The 24950-nt window shown below is 39.6% G+C and overlaps 1 non-coding gene across 1 annotated transcript; it reads left to right on the forward strand.

Moving 5' to 3' along the window:
- Positions 1–24553: 24553 nt before the first annotated feature.
- Positions 24554–24661, forward strand: LOC148579624 (small nucleolar RNA R71). The gene has a single exon (XR_015895734.1). It is a non-coding gene; the product is annotated as a small nucleolar RNA R71 (small nucleolar RNA).
- The last annotated feature ends 289 nt before the right edge of the window (positions 24662–24950 follow it).

A 24950-nucleotide genomic window follows, 5' to 3' on the forward strand; every position in this document is an offset into this window, starting at 1 on the left:
CTTATTTTTGGCTAAGTCTTTTTTCTAGAACCGATTTGTACAACTCGTTCTTTTCGAGTTATTTAAGGCATGTAGGCTCTGTATGACTGGTTTTAGCACATCTTGATTAACCAGAGAATATTTTTTGTCCTAATTTCGTACAACTCGTTCAGTTCGAGTTATTTTGAGGATGCATGACTTGTTTTAATACAAATCATTTTTGAAACATATAGTTCTGATTTTTTACAACTTGTTTTGATACAAATCGTTTACCTAAAACGTGGCTATTTCTTGATCTGATTTCATGCAATTCGTTTAGTTCGAGTTATTTTTAGGACTTCACAACTTGTTTTTCAACTTGTTTACTTTGAGTCTTTTTAAAGTATCAGATCGTCTTTATAGCTATCGGACTTTGTTGCTTTATCCATCGTGCCCCTGCTCGAGGTTGAGCTTGATAAAGTCGAACTCGAGAAATCAAGCGGATCGGATTATCAAATGAAGCCTTTGAATGATTTATTCAACTCGTTCATTCCGAGTTTTTTATTGATGACTTGTTTTTTATACACGTAAATTTTTTGAAGAATAACTCGTTATATATCAAGTTGTTTTTGTGCGATTTGTTTTGATACAAATTGCTTAGATCATATGGTTATTTTTTACTCGATTTCATTCAACTCATGAGCTTGAGTTGTTTTAAATCATCAAGCCGTATTATAACCATTGGACACTAATTTGAACCTCGTCGCTTTATCCGAGCGACCATTAAAAAGGTCGGCTCGTGATTTTTGCATTTTGTCAAGCTTAAATTGGCACCTTAGGTGAAGGGATTATATGCTTATTCCCTCCCCTTTCTAGTTTTTATACGAGTGTTATCCTTGGTATGATACAGTTCGTTTTACCCGAGTTGTTTTGTTTCAATTTTGTTCAAAACATTTACAATCCTTTCTTTCCTTTCCAACTCGTTTCTGTACGAGTCATTTGGTTGATGGATTGTTTTTCTTGTCATTTTTGTTTTTACCGTTTTAATTTTTTACAACTTATTTTATATCGAGTTGATTCAATTTTGCTTTAGTGATTCATTTTGATACAAATCACTTTAATGCTTTGCTTTAATGATTTGTTTCGAGACAAATCACTTTTAAAGTTTGCTTTCAGGTTGACACAACTTGTGCTTGATACAAGTTCGTTGAAAATATGGATGACTGGCATAACTCGTTTAAACCGAGTTGTCCTTATATTGTTGTAGATGCTAGAACAAGTTTTCTTTGGACAACTCATTTTTGTGAACTTGTTCCATTTTATACGACTAGGTCGTTTATTTTTGGAACTTGTAGAGATGAGATCGCGGGCTTGAGATTTTGTACGATTTATTTGTTATTCGTATTGGTTGGTGTGCGAAATTGAACTTCGCAAGTTTTGCACAGATGAACCGGTAAGTGCACCGGGTCGTCCAAGTAATACCTCAGGCGAATGAGGATCGAATCCCATGGAGATTGTTGGATTGAGCAAGTAATGGCTATCTTATAGAGCTTAGTGAGGTGATTAGAAAAGATGGTTGTTTATTTGAAAACATAAATAAAATAATAAAGAACGAAATAACAGTTTGGTGTAAAAATAGTGATAGAGATTCAGTTATGGCTTTGGAGATGCGTATTCTTTCCGGATTAACTTTTCTTACTGTCTACTTCAATAACGAATGATTCCTTCAATGACAGCCGTACGTGATTAACTCATGTCCTCTCATCAAGTTAATCCTTTCTAAACCATAACAGTCCACCATATCCGAGCAACTCATGTCTTCTCATCAATTTAACTCATGGCTTCCCACTATGGCCGAAGGTGAAGACGTAAGCAATCCACTCCCCTTTGCAATCCTACTAAAAAAATGCCACAGACAAGGTCGGATCTTCTGGATCAGGGAATGCTGCTTCTTTGACTCTAGCCTTAACGCCACAAAGACCTCAGTAACTCACAGTCAATGGGATTTTATGTCACATATCCAAAGTTGCCTAGGTATGCTCTTGGAATCCGCAATGCAATCTCTAGCTTTAGCTCAATGCTATACGGGTCAAGACTCATACGGAACCCAAGTAGAACAAGGATAAATGTCACGGTTCATCCTTAATTTATGAGATGAAGAATGAGAATGCAAAAGAGAATAGAATCAGACATATTGAAATAGAAACAGTACTTGGACTGAGCTTGGCGTCCAACTCTTGGGCCAAAGGTGCGAAAGTCCATTCTTGGGCCCACTTTGGTTGAGTACTTGGGCTGAGCTTGGCGTCCAACTTGAGGGATGGGTGTTGAACACTCATTAGGGGGTTGATCCACGCTGCCTTATGCATCTTGGTGGGCGTTGAATGCCCCAAAGGGGATGCTTGGGTGTTCAACGCTGGCTTGAGTTCCTTTGGGGCGTTGAACACCAGAAGGGGGTAGTTATTGGGCGTTCAATGCCCAATATGGGTAGGTTCCTTTGAGGAAAAGTATAGACCATTATATATTTCTGAAAATCTTTGGAAGTTAGCTTTCCAATACCGTTGAGACCACGTCATTGGGACCTCTGTAACTCTAGAAATTCTTATTTGAGTGTATGGAGGTCAGAATCTGACAGCATCTGCTATGCTTTCCTTACTTCTGAATCGGACTTTGCCAAAACTCCTCAATTTTAGCCAGAAATTACTTGAAATCATCAGAAAATACAACAACTCAAAGTAGAATCCAAAAATGTGAATTTTGCACTAAAACATATGAAAATATAATGAAACTTAAACAAAGCATAATTAAAATAATATGAAAATGATGCCAAAAAGCGTATAAAATATCCGTTCATCAGAACACCAAACTTAAACTGTTGCTTATCCCCAAGCAACCAAAAACAAAGTAAGATCAGAAAGAAGAGAAGGATACAATAAATCTCAGAGTTTTCAATGAAGCTTAGTTCCAATTGATGAACGGGGCTAGTAACCATTTACTTCTAAATAGTTTTGGCATCTCACTATCCTTTGAAGCTCTGAAGTATTGGCGTCTTTAGGAATTCAGAATCTGGACGATTTTATTGACTCTCTTAGTTTAATTCTTTTTTATTCTTGAACACAGCTTCTTTTTTAGCCTGGCTGTGACCCTAATCATTTTGTTTTCTCGTATTACCACTAGATACATAAATTTCACAGACACTTAATTGGGTGTACCCCTTAGGATTGTAATTCAGCTTTCCGTGAATTCCCAGCCAGTGGTGTCCAGAGTTTTTAGGCACACTCTTTTGCTTTTGGGATCACGACTTTAACTGCTCAGGCTCAAGCTTTTCACTTGACACCTTCACACCACAAGCATTTAGTTAGGGGAAGTAGCTCATTTGAACTTTTTAGGCCAAGACCCTCCTAACCATTGATAGTCAAAGCCTTGGATCGTTGCTCTTGCCTTTTGGTTTTAAGAGCTTTTGGCTTTTTCTCTTTTCTTCCTTCTTTTTTTTTTCTCTTTTTTCTTTCTCTTTCTTTCTTTTTTTTTTGCTGTTTTTTCTTGCTTCAAGAATCAATTTTTGGATTTTTCAGATCACCAATAATACTTCTCCTTTTTCATCATTCTTTCAAGAGCCAACACACTTTACTCCAACATCAAATATGCTTTGTTAATCCATACATTTAGAAGGTAAAAGTAATGCCACCACATCACATAATTGGACTATTCTTATTATATAACTTGAGTTTATGTATCTCACTTTTCTTTTTCAAATAAATTTTTCTTTTAAGTATGGTGAGAGATACATGGGATATTTCATAGCTTTAAGACATAAACAAAGATGATCATACACTAGAAATAGGAAACAGACAATAAAACACAATGGAAAGCAGAAAAATAACATAGGCAAGGGAATGGAACGTGACCACCTTAGTGACGGTGGCTACTGCTTCCTCTAGTGGATCCAATGGAGTGTTTAATGTAAGAACTGGCATAACCGTTTTAATAAAATAATAATTTTTAAGTGCTCGGAGTAGATTCAAAATTTAAAAATTTTAATTTGAAAATTTAAAGGTGAAATTTGGATTCAATGAATTTTTCTAAGTTGGAAAATGTATCTTTTGCGAAAGAATTTTGTAAAAATATGTACCGGAGTTTAAGCTGGCAGTACCGGCTCTAGACTATCCGGTACCATATTTTGAGAAAAATAAGATTTTGAAAATTGATTTATTATTTTGAAAGGATAAAAATAATTTGAAAAATCGAAAACCGGGCGCTAATATTAAAGGTTTTAACCCAAAGTGGGTCAAACGGAGCTAAAACGCTAACGGGTTGGACCGGACCCAAACCGGGCCCAAGGCCCAACATATATAAGGCCAATTAATGAGCTCATTTTGACCTAATTGAGAGAGAGGGGCGCAGATTTTAGATGAGAGGAGAAGAGGGTAATGTCACTATTCATCCTCACCTTCCGCGAGCCATAACTTGAGCTACAGAGCTCCGATTGACAAGTCGTTTGTGGCCATGCGAAACTCTTGTCAAGCTCTTCGATTCTATTCAGGTTTTGTGGTGAGTATTTCTCTGTATTCTGCCCAGTTTTCGTTTTCCCCTTTAAACTCGAAAATAGCTTTGGATTTTTTAGTTTCCTTATGTTTTGGTTGTTTAGGGGTGATCTAGCATTGGAGTATTATCAGATTTTGTCCCTAATCTCGTTAGGTATGGTAAGTTTTTACTAAACTCTTGTATTTAGTTATTTTTGTAAACCCTAACACTACAACATTTTGGGTCTATAGCCATGATTTTTTTGGTCACGGTAAAAAACCGTGACCATAGACCCTCTATGGTCATGGTTTTTTAGGGTGACTAAAAAAAGGCTATGGTCATGGTTTTTTTTGAAAGGGTGACCATAGAGTACCTATGGTCACAGTTTTTTAAAAAACGGTGGCCTAAAAGGGTCTATGGTCACGGTTTTGAGGGGTGACCTAAAAAGGTCTATGGTCACGGTTTTTTACAGTGACCAAAAAGGGTCTATGGTAACGGTTTTTCAATAAAGGGTGACCTAAAAGGGTCTATGATCATGGTTTTTGGGGGTGACCTAAAAGGGTCTATGATCACGGTTTTGGGGGTGACCTAAAAGGGTCTATGGTCACGGTTTTTTACAGTGACCAAAAAGGGTCTATGGTCACAGTTTTGGGGGGTGACTGATAAACCACTATTTTATGGTTTATCTTGTGTTTAATTGAGTGGTTTCATCAAGTCTTCACCCACTTATTCATATGAATTGTATGATTTTACAATCCCTTCCTAGTTTTATTCTATGGATGAAAACTTGCTTCCTAGAGATCTTTAATTAGTATATTTTAATTCTCCTTTATACCATTCGATGCCATGATCCGTGTGTTAAGTGTTTCAGGCTTTATAGGACAGGAATGGCTTAGAGAATAGAGAGGAAGCTTGCAAAATGGAAGGAACACAAGAAACTAAGGAGATGACCAGCGAACAACGACGTGCGTGCGTGGCTCACGCGAGCGTGCGGAATGGAGAAAATTGCAGCGACGCGTGCGCGTGCCTGAATCGTACGCGTGGATTGGAGTCTGCACAAAAGACGCGCATGCGTGGACGATGCGTACGCGTGACAAGGAAAAACGCCAAATGACGCGCACGCGTGACTGACGCGTACGCGTGACCTGTGTGATCTGCAAAATTAACAGAAAACACTGGGGTTAATTTTGGGCCGCGTTTTGACCCAGTTTTCGGCCCAGAAACACAGAATAAAGCCAGGAAACAAGCAGAGACTCAAGACACACAGAGACATACACATTCACATATTCTCATTAGGATAGTTTTAGGTTTTTAGATTTGAATCTAGAGAGAGAATTACTCTCCCTCTAGTTTCTCCTTACATTCCTAGTTTATTACTTTTGCTTTTGGATATTGAAGAGTCATCACCTCCGTTGAAGATACTATTCTAGTTTGTTTCCTTACTTACTCTTTTATTTATTTATTCCATATTCTTAATTCTTGTTTAGAGTGGTAATTGGATTATTTTCATGGATTGTTAATGCAAAGGATTACTTTTATTTTTAATTAATTTCAATCCCTATTTTATTTGATTTATTATGTCTTCTTCTTATATTTCTACAAGCGTTATATTCATGTCAATGGAGTAGATTCCTTACTTGACATGGGGGTTGATTAAAAAGAGACACTTGAGTTGGAAGGCTTAAGTGAAGGTTAAATTGGAAGTTGTTGGCTAGTTCTGTATTTACTAATGCTAGACCTTCCCAAGGGAGAGGACTAGGATTTAGGAATAAGAGTTAGCTCAATCACTTGACTTTCCTTTATTTAGTAAGGGATAACTAAGTGAAAACAACAACCCTTTTGATACTACACTTAAGAGATCCCAACAAGGATAGAACTTCCGATTAATCATTCCCCCAATCAAGGCTTTTTATTTATAATATTACAAATCTCCTTTAATTTTTATTGCTTTAATTTACAATTAATTAATTGCTCATTATTCAACTCTCAAATTCTCTTGGAAACTCCTGATTAATAAATTAGCATCCTTTCTAGCAACTCGTTGGGAGACGACCTGGGACTCATACTCTCAGTATTTTTATTCTAAACCTTTTTTGTGACAACCTTTCTAAATTGATGAGGCGGATTTCAACTAGTTAAGAGCTATACTCACAATGCTGTCCTATTACATTATAATCTCTTAATTGTTCCAACTTCTGCCGCTCGTCAGTTTTTGGTGCCGTTAACGGGGAGTTACAATTGTGTGCTAAATTATTAATTAGTGTACATATTTTTATTTTATTTGCATATTTTATTTTATTTTATTTTGTTACCATGAGCTATATGTTTCTTTCATTGAATGACGCGTTCACTGCCTGATCTGAACTTAGCCGCATTTGATCCTGAAATTGAAACAACTATTTCACGTATTAGGCGAGCTCGACGTCGGTTATCCTCTGAGGGTGGTGAAGTGATTATTATCGATTCACCAGTCTCATCTGATGGTGAAACAAGCTCATTTACTACTGATTCATTTGATTCATGTGCAGATAGAATGGCAGCACCTAGGAGGATATCCAGGAAGTTGGAGCCCCAGATTTTACAATGCAGTCGTATCAAGTGCATCATCCAACTCTGGCTGCAGATTTTGAGCTGAAGACTGCACTAATCAACTTGATGTTCAAGTTTCATGGCTTACCTGCTCAGGAGCCTATCAAGCACCTAAGGGACTTTCAGACAGCCTGTTCTACTGTTAGGCATCAGGGTGCAAATGAAACTTCTATTCTATTAACTGCCTTCCTATTTTCTCTTGAGGGAAAGGCAAGGGAGTGGTACTACTCCCAACTGAATTAACTATTACCAACTGGGATATACTCAGGAGAGAATTTTTGGAAAAATACTTCCCAGCTGAAGTTACGGATAGATTGAGAAAAGAGATCTCCTGCATTGTTCAAGGTGAATCAAAAACTCTTTATGAGTACTGGGAACATTTTAAGAACCTTCTGGATGCATGCCCCCATCACATGATTGACATGCTAGTGTTGATAAGCTACTTCACTCAAGGCATGAAGGCTCGGGATAAAACTACACTAGATGGTGCCAGTAATGGTTCTCTGAAGAAGTACAATACCGTAGATGAAGCATGGTAATTGATCAGTGACTTAGCTGAGTCCACCAGGAATCACAGGAACAGGAGCAGCCACTCAAAAACTGTTGCAGAAGTTTCCTCTAGCACTGAGACTACTGCTCTTACACAGAGTATATGTGAGATGACCAACCTACTGAAGCAAATGCAGTTGAACCAACAACAACAAGCTCAGCCTTCCCCACCACAACAAAGCCAACAGCTAGTCCCACAAAGAGTATGCGGAATCTGTGCTGATTATAGTCATTATACTGATGAATGCCCGCAGCTCCAACAAGAAGATAACACTGTGGCAGCTACTCATAACTTCTATGACCGCCTGAATCAAGGATACAATCAACAAGGCGACAACTACAACCAAGGTGGGAACTACAACCAAGGATGGCAGGACAACTCCAACCAAAGTTGGAGAGATAATTCCAACCATGGATGGAGGGACAACTATAACAGAGGAGGCAGAGACAACAATGGAAACCAGAGGTGGAATAACAACAACAGACAGCAGAATCAGAACTAACCTTACAGAGCTCCTCACCTAAGACAGTCATAAGGACCTCAGCATAACCAACAACAAGTCCCTCAGATCACTTATTCTATTTCCTCATCAAATAACAAGATGCTTCGTTCTTTTGCACAAGGACAACAAGACATGCAGACTACACTGAACTCTACTCTAAATGGTCTGAATGCCACTTTACAAGCTCTCGCCGCCCGGATAGATTCATTACCTACTTCCACTAACCAACCTTTAAGCTCCAGTAGAATTCCTTCTCAACCCTTACTTAACCCCAAGGGTGGCATCAATGCCATCACTTTGAGGTTCGGAACCACACTGCCAGAGAGGACCCAGGAGGAGCCAAGCCCAATAGAACACACCCAAATTGAAGACTCAGTGGAAGTGGAAGATGCTGAAATAGAAGATGCTGAAGAGGAAGATGAAGTACAAGACAAGGTTGAAGAAGAAGCAGCTCAGCCAAGGAATGGAGCACCAAAGGATGCAAAGGCTGCAAGTGGCGCCATCCCTATCCCATTCCCACACCTTGCAAGGAAGTCTAAAAAGTAGATGGAATTTGATCCCAAAATGGTAGAAATTTTCAAAAAGGTTGAGGTAACTGTTCCCCTTTTTGATGTTATTTAGCAAGTACCTAAATATGCAAAGTTTCTGAAATATTTATGCATACATAAAGATAAAATTAATGAATTAAAAACTATTCCTTTAGGTAGTTCTATATGTGCTTTAATGGGAGGTATACTTGAAAAATGTAGTGATCCAGGTCAATGTATGGTAAACTGTACCATTGGAGGTGTAATATTTTCTGATTGCATGTGTGACTTAGGAGTGTTGGTTAGTATAATGCCATTGTCTATATATGATACCCTAAGGCTCCCTCCCTTAAAAAGGTCGGCAGCTCGTTTTGTGTTAGTAGATAAAAGCATTATTACAGTAGTTGGAATTGATGAAGATGTATTAGTGAGCATTAAAGGGCTGACATTTCCCATTGACTTCTATATCCTAGAAATGCCCCCTAATGACTCAGGAAGACCATCATCAATCCTGCTTGGAAGACCATTCCTGAAAACCTCAAAGTTCAAGCTAGATCGGGAACTTACTCCTTTGAGATAGATGGCAGAACAGTGAGTTTCAGTTTAAATGAAGCTATGAAGCATCCTCCGGAAGATCATTCTATCTTCCAGTGCGACATCATTGATGAAACTATAGCTGAAGTTCACCAAGAAGAAGTAGAAGAGAAGCACATGGGGCAAGGTCCAAGTGTGGGGATACTCTCTGAACAAAATGAAGCTTAAAATCCCGTGACCATAGATAAGGCTATGGTCACGGTTTTAAGGAGGGGTGACCATAGAGGCTATGGCCACGGTAAAAAACTATGACCATAGATATGGCTATGGTCACGGTTTTAAGGATGGGTGACCATAGAGGCTATGGCCACGACAAAAACCGTGACCATAGATAAGGTTATGGTCACGGTTTTAACGAGGGGTAATCGTAGAGGCTATGGCCATGGTGAAAAATAGTGACCATAGATAAGGCTATGGTCACGATTTTAAGGAGGGTGACCATAGAGGCTATGGCCATGGCAAAAACCGTGACCATAGATAAGGCTATGGTCACAGTTTTAAGGAGGGTGACCATAGAGGCTATGGTCACGGTTTTAATGAGGGGTGACCATAGAGGCTATGGTCACGGTTTTAAATGGGGTGACTATAGAGGCTATGGTCACGGTGAAAACCGTGACCATAGATAAGGCTATGGTCACGGTTTTAAGGAAGGGTGACCATAGAGGCTATGGCTACGGTAAAGACCGTGACCATAGATAAGGCTATGGTCACGGTTTTAAGGAGGGGTGACCATAGAGGCTATGGTCACGGTTTTCACGCGTGACCATAGATTAACCTATGGTCACGGTGAAAAAACATGGCCTAAAGTGTTAGATTTTGAAAATTAAAACCGTGACCATAGAAACCGTGACCATAGATCTATGGTCACCCCTTTTTACTACCTATGGTCACGGTTTTTTACCGTGACCATAGGTCTTTTCTTTTGTAGTGTAAGCTTGATGTTGGTATGTTATATGTGTATGGCTTGATAGTTAGTGAGTCTTGGAGGTGGTGTTGGTGCTTGCGGTTTGTTGATCTTGTTGGAATCAAGCTTTTGGTGTTTTGCACATATTGTGAATAGGCCAAGGTATGATTTCGGTTTCCTTTATGTAATATGTAATATTTTTGGAAACTTAGGCTAGTTGACCTTAAGATAGGTTTGAATGATGTGATTGTATGATTAATTGTATATAAATGCTATGCTTGATAATAATTGGGATGGAGGTTGTATGAGTTTGAAGGTGATGACATATATGTTGTTAGATGATGATTATTGATGAGTTATGTTAGTGGGTGTTGAGGTTTGAAAATGGATGTTGATAGTAAATGAGTGCGGAGGTTTGATGAATTGAATGGATTGGTGAGAATTATGAATAATGATTCTGAGTATTGATAATGATGAATTGATGATAATGTGTTTATTGGATGGAAGTTTGGAAATATGTGACATTGATAATTGATGGGAATGGTGAGTGGTCATATTGATGTTAATAAGGTTAATAGAAATTGGGAAATGTGAATTAGGTTGGATTTAGAATTGTTGAATGGTTTAGAAGGTTGTGTGATTGAGAAAATAGTTGAAGCATTGTTTTGCATGAATTTCGGATTATTTTGGTATGGTTGAAATGTGATTGAATTGGTTTTGAATTAAGAGTTGGTTAAAATTGAGGTTTAGAGATTTTGGGTAAAAATGGATTTTTTGTAAACTTTGACAGATCATATCTTGAGCTACAGTTTTTGAAATTGAATGATTTTTGTATCAAATTAAAGATAATTTAAAGAGCTTTAAAATATTATAGATTTTGTAGAAATCAGAATTTTGTAGAGAAAGATATGATCGTCAAAATTTGGTGCCAGAAATCTGAATTCTGTGATGTAGAATTTGTGATTTCTGGTTTGTGTGTGCACGCACACTCTGGTACGCATGCTCACCTTACGAATTTTGCAAGTTGTGTGTACGCACATCCCCATGCGCACACACATGCTGGAAGGTGCATTATGTTGAGGGAGTTCGCACGTATCTGTGCGTGTACGCGGAATGTAAATTTTTACTCTCTGTGCGTACGCACACGTCTTGAAAATCCTCCTGGGCGTGCGTACGCACAACCCTATGCGTACGGACACTTCCCTGGTTTTCAACGAAAACCTTTTTTTTTCACTGTTTTACCTTCCCGGCAAGCTCGCAAACTTCTGTAACACTTACTTAAAACCTTTTTACTAGTTTTAGTGTCCTGAATCAAGAGAGAAAATAATAGGTGAATGAAAAGGGTATTTTTAGTTATGTGTTTAGAGCCGATGATCTAGGTTTGGAAGGTTTGTGTAATTTCTAGTTTGAGTGGTGAGTATTGAGTTGTAAAGTATATGGTTGAAGAGATTTTTTTTTGAGAAGTTGGAAACTGGTGATGGATTATGATGAGTTGAGGGCTTGGAAATGAATAAGTAAATTCTTGGATTATATGGAAGTGTGCGGAGCCTATATCTCCGGCGTGGCAGATTTCTCTACTGCATGAGTAGTTGTTGTTGAGAGTGTGCAGGGCCTATATCCCTGGCGTGGCAGATTTCTCTGGTGCATGAGTGTGTGGGGCCTATATCCCTGGTGTGGCAGATTTTTCTGTTGCATGAGTAGTTGTAGTTGTTTCCTTCTCTGCTGCACGAAGTGTGTGGGGCCTATATCCCTGGCGTAGTAGACTCCCTACTGCATGAGTGTACAGGGCATTATATCTCTGGCGTAGCAGATTTGCTGCTGTATGAGTGTGCAGGGCACTATATCTCTGGCGTGGCAGAAAAGGCTACATCCGAAAGGATGTGTCGGGTTGGCATTTACGGACCGACAAGTGATATCACGAGCCAATAGGACAGGCATTTATCATATGCATCTCTTATGTGCTTGTTTGCTTTGATTACTTGAATTTGCCTAATTGTGTAATATGCATACTTGCTTCTTGAATTACTTGTTATATATGATTACTACCTGTGTTTTACTTGCTTGCATTATACGTGATTGTCTAGTGCTGAGGAGGTTAGGTAGGCAGTGGCGATGGGATCACTCAGAGGGTAGGTAGGTGAAGGCTGTGGGACAGCGGTGACTAGTTTTAGTTAGAAATCCCCTAAGTTTAGATACCTTTGTTTTATTATTTACGGTTTAAGTTATTTATTTCATCAAGCTTGAATATCTGTTTGGTGTGAAGTTCTAGGATTGCCTTCGGCATCCCGGAACCTTACATCTTACATTATTGGGCACTGTTACCATACTGAGAACCTCCGGTTCTCATTCCATACTTTGTTGTTGTTTTTCAAACGCAGGTCGCAACCCACCTCGGTGAGTAGTTTGATGGTGACAGAGCGGAGGACCTTATTCTATTTTGTTGTCATTTTGGCTATTTTGACCAGTTCTCTCACTTTTGTATTTATATTGCCTTAGGAGGCTTACCTTGAGAGAGATATTTTGTATAAGTTATTTTGCTTTCAAAACTCTGTATGTCTATATATACTTGTCGGCTTAAACTCCGCGAGCTACAGTGATAAACCACTATTTTATGGTTTATCTTATGCTAAATTGAGTGATTTTTATCAAGTCTTTGCACACTTATTCATACAATTTGCATGATTTTATAAATCCTTCCCAATTTTGTTCTATGGTTGAAAATTTGCTTCCTAAGCCTTTAAATTGTGTATTTTTAATTCCTTTTTATACCATTCGTTGCCGTGATCTGTGTGTTAAGTATTTTCAGGCTATATAGGGCAGGAATGGCTTAGAGGATGGAGAGGAAGCTTGCAAAAATGGAAGGAACACAAGAAATAAAGGAGAAAACTAGCGAGGATCGACGCGCACCCATGGCTCACGCGTGCGCATGACTTGAAGCTTTTCACTGCGACGCGGACGCGGACCTAACACGTACGTGTGACAAGCGAAATTGCACAGCAACGCATGCCCGTGACTGACGCGTATGCGTGACGTGCGCCACGTGCAGAAATTGCAGAACACGCTGGGGGCGATTTTGGGCTGGTTTTGGACCCAGTTTTTGGCCCAGAAACACAAACTAGAGCCAGGGACAAGCAGAGACTCAAGACACATTCACTTTTACGCAGTTTTAGTTTTAGTTTGAAATTGGAGAGAGAAAACTACTACTTCCTCTAGGGTTCTTCATATTCATAGATTTCTAAGTTTTATACTTTTGATTTTGGATATTGAGGAGAGTTACTACCTCCGTTTGAAGTCTCTATCATTACAGTTTGCTTTCTTATTTCCTTACTCTTTTACTTTTCATTCACTGTGTTCAGGGTTACATGTGGATATCTTCGATTTTGGAAAGGATTAATGCAAATAATTATTTTTACTTTTAGTTAATTTTCTGTTATTATTTTATTTTAATTTTCATGTCTTCTTTTCATTCCCTTTTTTATGTTTATAAAAATGGCATTCATGCCAATGGAGTAGACTCCCAACTTGACTTGGGAGTTGATTAAGAGGAGACCCTTGAGTTGGAATACTCAAGTGTTAATTTGTAATTGGAAGTTGTTGGCTGGCTCTCTAGTCTCTAACTCTAATGCTTCCTTAGGAGAGGATTAGGACTTGGGAATCGGAGTTGGTTCAGTTACTTGACTTTCCTTTATTCGGTAAGGGATAACTAAGTAGAAACAACAACCTTTTACCATTACACTTGGGAAAATTCAACAAGGATAGAATTTCCAATTAATCTTCTCCCAGTCAAGGCTTTTTATTTCAAATATATAAAATCTCTTGTTAAATTTTCTTGCTTTAATTTATAATCAATTATTCTTCCATTCTCCAACTCTAAAATTTTTCAGAAAATTTCTGACCAACAAATTGCACTCTTTTGTCAACTCGTTGGGAGACGACTTGGGAATTCTACTCCCAGTATTTTATTCTTAAATTGTGACAACTCTTTCTAAATTGATAAGAGGAATTTTTGTCGGTTAAGAACTGTACTTGCAACGGTGTTCTTATTATAATTTTCTTAATCATCAATTTTCTGCCCGCCAATTTTTGGCGCCGTTGCCGGGGATTTGCAACAGTGTGCTAAATTATTGGTTGGTATAAATATTTTGAAATTTACATATTTGCCTATTTTATTTTATTTTATTACCATGAGCTGTATGTTTCTTTCATTGAATGATGCGTTCACTACCTAATCCGAGCTTAGCCGTATTTGATTCTGAAATCGAAAGAACTATTTCATATATTAGGCGAGCTCGGTGTCGGTTAGCCTCTGAGGGTGGTGAAGTGGTTACTACCAATTCACCAGTCTTATCTGAGGGTGAATCTGAAGCGCTATTTGAGGAAGAAACAAGCTCCTCTTCTGCTAATTCTGTTGATTTACGTGCAGGTAATATGGCGGAGCCCAGAAGGATTATTCTCCAGGAAGCAGGAGCTCCAGACTTTACACTGCAATCGTATCAAGCCCGTCATCCAAATCTGGCTGCAGATTTTGAACTGAAGACTGCGCTAATCAATCTACTGTCTAAGTTTCATGGCTTGCCTGCTCAAGAGCCTATCAAGCACCTCAGAGATTTTCAGACATCCTGCTCAACTATTAGGCGTTATGGTGCAGATGAGACTACTATTTGGCTATATGCATTCCCGTTTTCTCTTGAGGAAAAGGCAAGGGAGTGGTTCTACACTCAACCGGAAGAAGTTTTTAGTAATTGTGATCTGCTCAGAAGGGAATTCCTGGACAAATACTTTCTAGCTGAAGTTACAGATAGACTGGGGAAATAAATTTCCTGCATTATCCAAGGCGAATTAGAGACTCTTTACGAGTATTGGGAACGCTTTAGGAATCTTCTAGACTCATGTCCCCACCACAAGATTGACCAGTTGGTGTTGATTAGCTATTTCACACAAGGCATGAAGCCTCAAGACAAGAGTATATTAGATACTACGAGTAATGGCTCTCTGACTAAGTACAAGACGACGACAGAAGCGTGACAACTGATCGCCGATCTAGCTGAGTCTATGATGCACGAAAAACTTGTCTCTCAACAAATCTCCCTTCGGCAAGTGTACCGAAGTTGTCGTCAAGTAAAAACTCACAATAGAGTGAGGTCGAATCCCACAGGGATTGATTGATCAAGCAACTTTAATTAGAAGAATGTTCTAGTTGAGCGAATCCAGAATTTGGGTTGAGAGTTGCAGAAAATAAAATGGCGGGAATGTAAATAACAGAAAAGTAAATGCTAGAATTAAAGGACTGGAAGTAAATGACTGAAAATAAATTGCAGAATTGTAAATGGGAATGGGGGATTTGCTCATAAAAGTAAATGGCAGAAATTAAAGAGAATGGGTAAGATCAGAGATGGGGAGTTCATTGGGCTTCGGAGATGTTGCAATTCTCCGGATCAAGTTCATTTTCATCTCTTCCTCAATCAATGCACTCATTGATCTCCTTGGCAATCTTAAGTGATTGAATTGCAATGTCTTGCAATTCAATCTCTCAAATCTTGATCAATAGCCAATTCCTTGGTCAATTGCTCATGAGAAGAGATGAAGTATGGTCACTGATTATACCACATGCATTTCCCAAACCAAGTATTGAGAGGGTTACAGTCACATACCCATCCAAACCCAATTTGGTCCAGCATGAGAAAGCATTTCTAGCTTGATCTCTTCATTCCTCTTCCAAGGTTCAAAAGAGATCCAAGTTTGAATAGCTTCTCTTCCAAGATAACTACTCAATTGGATGAAGACCAAAAGCTTTCAAGTAAAATCAAGAGGAAAGATAGAAGAAGAACAATGAAGATTAGTATTGATTCATCAAATTACAACAGAGCTCCCTAACCCAATGAAAGGGGTTTAGTTGTTCATAGCTCTTGAAGATGAAAACAAAGATGGAGAATACATCCTAAAACTAGAAATTGCAAAGAAAGTAAATACAGAGAGTAGTTCTTCAGCCTCCAGAACTATTTTACAATTCAAAGCTACTCCTATATATACTACTCTTTTCAACTTCTAGTCCACTCTTCAAGTCTTGGGCCTTTGGATCTTGAGTTTGAAGCAGTTCCTTTCTTTTTTTGGGCTTGGCTTTACTTGCAGAGAGAAAGTGCGGAGTGGGCAGAGACTTAAGCTCAGGGCATAAGGAGTGTTAATCATTTAGTGAAAGTCCAAGTTCGGGAACGTTAGTGACACTTAACATTGTCACTAACGTTCCAATGCACCCCTTTTGCCTTACGTTAAAACCCACGTTAACTAGGTTAACGTGGCTTTTAATGTTGCCTTGTCAACCTTCAAGAACGTTAGTGACACTCAACATTGTCACTAACGTTCCAGTGTGCCCCTTCTTGCTTCACGTTAAAGCTCACGTTAACTAGGTTAACGTGGCTTCTAAGGTGGCCTTTGCCATCCTTCGAGAACGTTAGTGACATTCAACATTGTCACTAACGTTCCAATGTGCCCCTAGGTCTCACGTTAGAGTCCACGTTAACTAGGTTAACGTGGCTTCTAACGTGGCCATCTTTTAGCCATCCCAACGTTAGTGACAATGTTGAGTGTCACTAACGTTGGATCATCCTTCATTTCTCTTCGTTAGCTTCCACGTTAACCAAGTTAACGTGGAAGTTAACGTGACTCTTGGGGGTTGTGTGGTTGCTTCAACATTAGTGACAATGTTGAGTGTCACTAACGTTGTCGACAACTCTTCATCCTCTACGTTAGTTCCCACGTTAACCAAGTTAACGTGGGAGTTAACGTGGTACTTAGCACCATAGGCCAACGTTAGTGACAATGTTGAGTGTCACTAACGTTGGCTTCTCTCCCTCCCCCTTAACGTTACTTCTAACGTGGCCACTTATGAGTAATTGCCAACGTTAGTGACAATGTTGAGTGTCACTAACGTTGGCTCAACTTCTTTTCTCCACGTTAGAGTTCACGTTAACTTGGTTAAAGTGACTCTCTAACATGGGCATTGATGGCTTTTTGAGAGTGTTATTGGCAATCACTTTTCTCATTAATCTTGCAAGTTACCTCCCTTTTTCTTGTTTCTTTTTGGTCCTGAAATCAAGCAACAAAGTGCATCAAAGCTCTAGTCCAAGTCATGAGTAATGCAACATAATATTTGTCACTAAACTTATGCAAAATCCTCATGAAATCATGTAAAATGCACAATGTATGCTTGAGTCAATGCATAAGTAAATATTTACCCAAAACTAGCTTATTTCCTAAAGAAATGCATGAAACTAACCTAAAAACAGTAAAGAAAAGGTCAGTGAAACTGGCCAAGATGCCCTGGCATCAGTCTACCCGGAATGCCAGGCATAGGAATAACCATCCCAAGGCTATTGCGAAGGTTTCCTCTAGTAGTGAGACTGCTGCTCTCACAAAGACCCTGGGAGAGATAACCAACATACTGAAGCAGCTACAACTAAATCAACAGCAACCTCAGCCTCCTCCACAACAACAATGTCAACAGTTGGTTCCTCAGAGAGTGTGTGGAATATGTTCCTGCTATTCCCATTATACTGATGAATGTCCACAACTCCAACAACAAGAAGACAATACCTTGACAGCTATTAGCAACTACTATAACCGCCTGAATCAAGGGAATTATCAACAAGGCGGTAATTATAACCAAGGTGGTAACTACAATCAAGGTTGGCAAGACAATTCCAACCAGGGATGGAGAGAAAATTCCAACCAAGAATGGAGGGACAACTACAATTAAGGAGGCAGAGACAATGGTGGAAATCAGAGGTGAAATAACAACAACAATCAGCAGAACCAGTATCAACAAACCCCCCATACCAACAGCTGAACCAAGGCCAGACTTACCGAGCACCTCACCAAAGGCAATCCCAAGTGCCTCAGAACAACCAACAGCAAGCTCCTCAAATTACTTACCCCCTTCCTCCTCTAATGATGAGATGCTTCGCTCTATTGCACAAGGACAAAAGACATTTAGAATACAATCACCTCTTCCATAAATGGTCTCAGCTCCACTATACAAGATCTCATCTCCCAGATGAAATCATTATCTACCCCCAACAATCAACCTTCAAGCTCCAGTGCACTTCCTTCTCAACCCTTACCTAACCCAAAGGGTAGAATCAATGCCATTACTTTGAGGTCCGGAACCACACTGCAAGAGAGGAGTCATAAAGAGCCAAGCTCAAAAGAAGACATTCAGGTTGAAGACATTGTTGAGGTAGAGGATGCCGAAGAAGAGGATGAAGTACAAGACAGGATTGAAGAAGAAGCTGCTCAACCAAGGAATGGAATACCCAAGGAAGATGAGGTTACAAGAGATGCAGTTCCCATTTCTTTTCTACACCTTGCTAGGAAATCCAGAAAGCAGATGGAGCTAGACCCCAAGATAGTGAAGATCTTCAAAATGGTTGACGTAACTATCCCTCTTTTTGATGCCATTCGCCAGGTACCTAAGTATGCTAAGTTTCTAAAAGATTTATGCATGAATAAAGATAAAATACATGATTTAGAAACTATTTCCCTAGGTAGCTCTATTTTTGCTTTAATGGGTGTTGTACTAGAAAAATATAGTGATCTGGGTCCATGCATGGTTACTATTACTATTGAGGGTGTACAATTTTTTTACTGTATGTGTGATTTAGGTGCATGTGTGAGTATTATGCCATTATCTGTATATGATGCCTTGAGGCTCCCTCCGTTAAAAAGGTTGGCAGCACGTTTTATTTTGGCAGATAAAAGCATAATCTCGGTGGTTGGAGTTGCTGAGGACGTGCTGGTGAGCATTAAGGGGCTAACTGGTGCACGAAATTGTGATCTCAGGCAACGGGGCCAAAAACTCTGTACGCACGTCTTAATAAATCGTTTTTCATTCACAACTTCGATACAACTAACCAGCAAGTGCACTGGGTCGTCCAAGTAATAAAACCTTACGTGAGTAAGGGTCGATCCCACGGAGATTGTTGGTATGAAGCAAGCTATGGTCATCTTGTAAATCTCAGTCAGGCGGATAATAATTGATTATGGAGTTTTCGAAAATAAAAATAAATAGACAGAAAATAAAGATAGAAATACTTATGTATATCATTGGTGAGAATTTCAGATAAAGGTATAGAGATGCTTTCGTCCCTCTGAACTTCTACTTTCCTGCTGTCTTCATCCAATCAGTCCTACTCCTTTCCATGGCTGGCTTTATGTAAGAACATTACCATTGTCAATGGCTACTTTTCATCCTCTCTGTGAAAATGGTCTGATGCGCTGTCACTGCATGGCTAATCATCTGGAGGCATCACCATTGTCAATGGCTGCTTCCCATCCTCTCTGTGAAAATGGTCCGATGCGCTGTCACTGCATGGCTAATCATCTGGAGGTTCTCGATCATACTGGAATAGGATTCACCCTCCTTTTGCGTCTGTCACTACGCCCAGCACTCGCGAGTTTGAAGTTCGTCACAGTCATTCAATCCCAGAATCCTACTCGGAATACCACAGACAAGGTTTAGACTTTCCGGATTCTCATGAATGCCGCCATCAATCTAGCTTATACCACGATGATTCTGATTAAGAGATCCAAGAGATAATCATCCAATCTAAGGTGGAACAGAAGTGGTTGTCAGGCACGCGTTCGTGGGGGAATGATGATGATTGTCACGTTCATCACATTCATGTTGAAGTGCGAATGAATATCTTAGAAGCGGAATAGGTTGAATTGAATAGAAAAACAGTAGTACTTTGCATTAATTCATGAGGAACAGCAGAGCTCCACACCTTAATCTATGGAGTGTAGAAACTCTACCGTTTGAAAATACATAAGTGAAAGGTTCAGGCATGGCTGAGAGGCCAGCCCCCAAAACGTGATCACAGGATCAAAAATACAATCCAGGATGTCTAATACAATAGTAAAAAGTCCTCTTTATACTAAACTAGTTACTAGGGTTTACAAAAGTAAGTAATTGATGCATAAATCCACTTCCGGAGCCCACTTGGTGTGTGCTTGGGCAGAGCTTGAAGTTTCCACGTGGAGAGGTCATTCTTGGAGTTGAACGCCAGTTTGTAACGTATTTCTGGCGTTCAACTCTGGCTTGTAACGTGTTTCTGGCGTTTAACTCCAGACTGCAGCATAGAACTGGCGTTCAACGCCCTTTTGCATCGTCTAAACATGGGCAAAGTATGGACTATTATATATTTCTGGAAAGCCCTGGATGTCTACTTTTTAACGCAATTGGAAGCGCGCCATTTTGAGTTCTGTAGCTCCAGAAAATCCACTTTGAGTGCAGGGAGGTCAGAATCCAACAGCATCAGCAGTCGTTCTTCTACCTCTGAATCTCATTTTTGCTCAAGTCCCTAAATTTTAGCTAGAAAATACCTGAAATCACAGAAAAATACACAAACTCATAGTAACGTCCAGAAATGTTAATTTAACATAAAAACTAATAAAAACATCCCTAAAAGTAACTAGATCCTACTAAAAACATACTAAAAACAATGCCAAAAAGCTTATAAATTATCCGCTCATCACAACACCAAACTTAAATTGTTGCTTGTCCCCAAGCAACTGAAAATCAAATAGGATAAAAAGAAGAGAATATACTATAAATTTCAAACTATCAATGAAACATAGCTCCAATCAGATGAGCGGGACTTGTAGCTTTTTGCCTCTTGAATAGTTTTGGCATCTTACTTTATCCATTGAGGTTCAGAATGATTGGCATCTATAGGAACTCAGAGTTCAGATAGTGTTATTGATTCTCCTAGTTCAGTATGTTGATTCTTGAACACAGCTACTTTATGAGTCTTGGCCGTGGCCCTAAGCACTTTGTTTTCCAGTATTACCACCGGATACATAAATGCCACAAACACATAATTGGGTGAACCTTTTTAGATTGTGACTCAGCTTTGCTAAAGTCCCCAATTAGAGGTGTCCAGGGTTCTTAAGCACACTCTTTTTTTTTTTGCTTTAGACCTTGACTTTAACCGCTCAGTCTCAAGTTTTCACTTGACACCTACACGCCACAAGCACATGGTTAGGGACAGCTTGGTTTAGCCGCTTAGACCAGGATTTTATTCCGTTAGGCCCTCCTATCCACTGATGCTCAAAGCCTTGGGATCCTTTTTATTACCCTTGCCTTATGATTTTTCAGATTATCAAATAACATGTCTCCTTATCATCATTCTTTCAAGGGCCAACATATTTAACATTCTTAAACAACAACTTCAAAAGACATATGCACTGTTCAAGCATTCATTCAGAAAACAAGAAGCATTGTCACCACATCAAAATAATTAAACTAAGTTCAAGGATAAATTCGAAACTCATGTACTTCTTGTTCTTTTGAATTAAAACATTTTTCATTTAAGAGAGGTGATGGATTCATAGGACATTCATAACTTTAAGACAAAGTTACTAAATACTAATGATCATGTAATAAGGCACAAACATGGATAAGCACTTAACATAAAGAAAACGAAAAATAGAGAATGTAAGAACAAGGAATGAGTCCACCTTAGTGATGGTGGCATTTTCTTCTTGAGAAACTAATGATGTCCTTGAGCTCTTCTATGTCTCTTCCTTGTCTTTGTTGCTCTTTCCTCATTGCTTTTTGATCTTTTCTAACCTTAGTTGTCCCATGTTGGAACTTAATTCTCCTAGGGAGGTGTTGATTTGCTTCCAAAAATTCTGTGGAGGAAAGTGCATCCCTTGAGGTATCTCAGGGGTTTCTTGATGATGAGCTTCTTCATGTGCCTGTTGAGATCCATGAATGTGCTCTCTTGTTTGCTCCATCCTTTTCTTAGTGATGGGCTTGTGAGATGAATCTTTCCATCTCCCATGGCTCAGAGGTGGAAGCAATTGTCTTCCCTTTCCTCTTTCTTGAGGTTTCTCTGGCCTTAGGTGCCATTAATGGTTATGGAAAAACAAAAAAGCTATGCTTTTACCACACCAAACTTGGAATATTGCTCGCCCTCGAGCAAAAGAAGAAAGAATAGAAGAAGAAGAAGAAGAAGAAGAAGATATGGAGGAGATAGAGGGATGTGTGTATTCGGCCATATGGGTGGGATTGGGTGGGAAAGAGATGTTGAATTTTGAAGGTAGGTGGGTGTATGGATGTGAGTGGTAAATGGAAAACAGAAGGGATGACCATGAATAGAGAGAGAGAGGGTGAGGTAGGTGGGGATCCTGTAAGGTCCACAGATCCTGAAGTGTCAAGGATTTACATCCCTGCACCAATTAGGCATGTAAAATGCCTATGCATGCAATTCTGGCATTTAAACGCCGAATTGATGCTTGTTCTGGGCGTTCAACGCCCAGATGCAGCATATTTCTGGCGTTGAATCCAGCCAGATGCTTGTTTCTGGCGTTCAGCGCTAGCTCTTCCTCAGTGTGCATTTCTGGCGTCTGAACGCCAGGATGCTGCTTGTTTCTGGCATTCAACACCAGATCCATGCTCTGTTCTGGCGTTGAACGCCAGCCAGATGCTCCTTACTGGCGTTTAAACGCCAGTAAGTCCTTCCTCCAGGGTGTGATTTTTCTTCTGCTATTTTTTGATTCTGTTTTTGATTTTTCTATTTATTTTGTGACTCCACATGATCATGAACCTAATAAAACATGAAATAACAATAAAAATAAAATTAGATAAATAAAAATTGGGTTGCCTCCCAACAAGCGCTTCTTTAATGTCAATAACTTGACAGTGGGCTCTCATGGAGCCTCACAGATGTTCAGAGCATTGTTGAGACTCCCCAACACCAAACTTAGAGTTTGGATATGGGAGTTCAACACCAAACTTAGAGTTTGGTTGTGGCCTCCCAACACCAAACTTAGAGTTTGACTGTGGGGGCTCTGGTTGACTCTGTTTTGAGAGAAGCTTACTGTGCCTCTTTTCCATGTTTACAGAAGGATGACCTTGAGTTTTAAACACAAGGGAGTCCTCATTCAATTGAAGGACTAGTTCGCCTCTGTCAACATCAATCACAGCTCTTGCTGTGGCTAGGAAGGGTCTTCCAAGGATGATGGATTCATCCTCATCCTTCCCAGTATCTAGGACTATGAAATCAGCAGGGATGTAAAGGCCTTCAACCTTTACTAACACGTCCTCTACTTGTCCATAAGCCTGTTTTCTTGAATTGTCTGCCATCTCTAATGAGATTTTAGCAGCTTGCACCCCAAAGATTCCCAGTTTCTCTATTACAGAGAGGGGCATGAGGTTTATCCCTGAACCAAGGTCACACAGGGCCTTTTCAAAGATCATGGTGCCTATGGTACAAGGTATTAGGAACTTTCAAGGATCCTGTTTCTTCTAAGGCAATGTCAGTTGATCCAGATCACTCAGTTCATTGGTGAACAAGGGAGGTTCATCTTCCCAAGTCTCAATACCAAATAATTTGGCATTCAGCTTCATGATTGCACCAAGGTACTTGGTAACTTGCTCCTCAGTAACATCCTCATTCTCTTCAGAAGAGGAATACTCATCAGAGCTCATGAATGGCATAAGGAGGTTTAATAAAATCTCTATGGTCTCTAGTTGAGTCTTAGATTCCTTTGGTTCCTCAGAGGGAAACTCCTTATTGATCACTGGACGTCCCAGGAGGTCTTCCTCCTTAGGATTCACGTCCTTCCCTTCTTCCTTGGATTCGGCCATGATGGTTATATCAATGGCCTTGCACTCTCCTTTTGGATTTTCTTCTGTATTACTTGGGAGAGTACTAGGAGGGATTTCAGTGATCCTTTTACTCAGCTGGCCTACTTGTGCTTCCAAATTTCTAATGGAGGACCTTGTTTCATTCATGAAACTCACAGTAGCCTTAGATAGATCAGAGACTAAATTTGCTAAGCTAGATGGATTCTGCTCAGAATTCTCTGTCTGTTGATGAGTGAATGATGGAAAAGGCTTGCTATTGCTAAACCTGTTTCTTCCACCATTATTAAAGCCTTGTTGAGGCTTTTGTTGATCCTTCCATGAGAGATTTGGGTGATTTCTCCATGAGGGATTATAGGTGTTTCCATATGGTTCACCCATGTAATTCACCTCTGCTATTGTAGGGTTCTCAGGATCATAAGCTTCTTCTTCAGAAGATGCCTCTTGAGTACTGTTGGATGCAGCTTGCAATTCCATTCAGACTCTGAGAAATCATATTGACTTGCTGAGTCAATATTTTATCCTGAGCCAATATGGCATTCAGAGTATCAATTTCAAGAACTCCCTTCTTCTGAGGCGTCCCATTACTCACAGGATTCCTCTCAGAAGTGTACATGAACTGGTTATTAGCAACCATATCAATGAGTTCTTGAGCTTCTGTAGGCGTTTTCTTTAGGTGAATGGATCCACCTGCAGAAGTATCCAATGACATCTTAGCTAATTCAGACAGACCATCATAGAATATATCCAGGATGGTCCATTCTGAAAGCATGTCAGAAGGACACTTTTTGGTCAGTTGCTTGTATCTCTCCCAAGCTTCATAGAGGGATTCACCTTCTTTCTGTCTGAAGGTTTGAACATCCACTCTAAGCTTGCTCAGCTTTTGAGGAGGAAAGAACTTGGCTAAGAAAGTCGTGACCAGCTTATCCCAAGAGTTCAGGCTATCTTTGGGTTGAGAGTCCAACCACACTCTAGCTTTGTCTCTTACAGCAAAAGGGAAAAGCATGAGCCTGTAGGCTTCAGGATCTACTCCATTAGTCTTAACAGTATCACAGATCTGCAAAAATTCAGTTAAGAACTGAAAAGGATCTTCAGATGGAAGTCCATGAAACTTGCAGTTCTGCTGCATCAGAGAAACTAATTGAGGTTTCAGCTCAAAGTTG

Source organism: Arachis ipaensis, chromosome B10, assembly GCF_059453495.1.
Source record: "Arachis ipaensis isolate K30076 ecotype BB chromosome B10, ASM5945349v1, whole genome shotgun sequence".
In the NCBI taxonomy this organism is placed as follows: domain Eukaryota; kingdom Viridiplantae; phylum Streptophyta; class Magnoliopsida; order Fabales; family Fabaceae; genus Arachis; species Arachis ipaensis.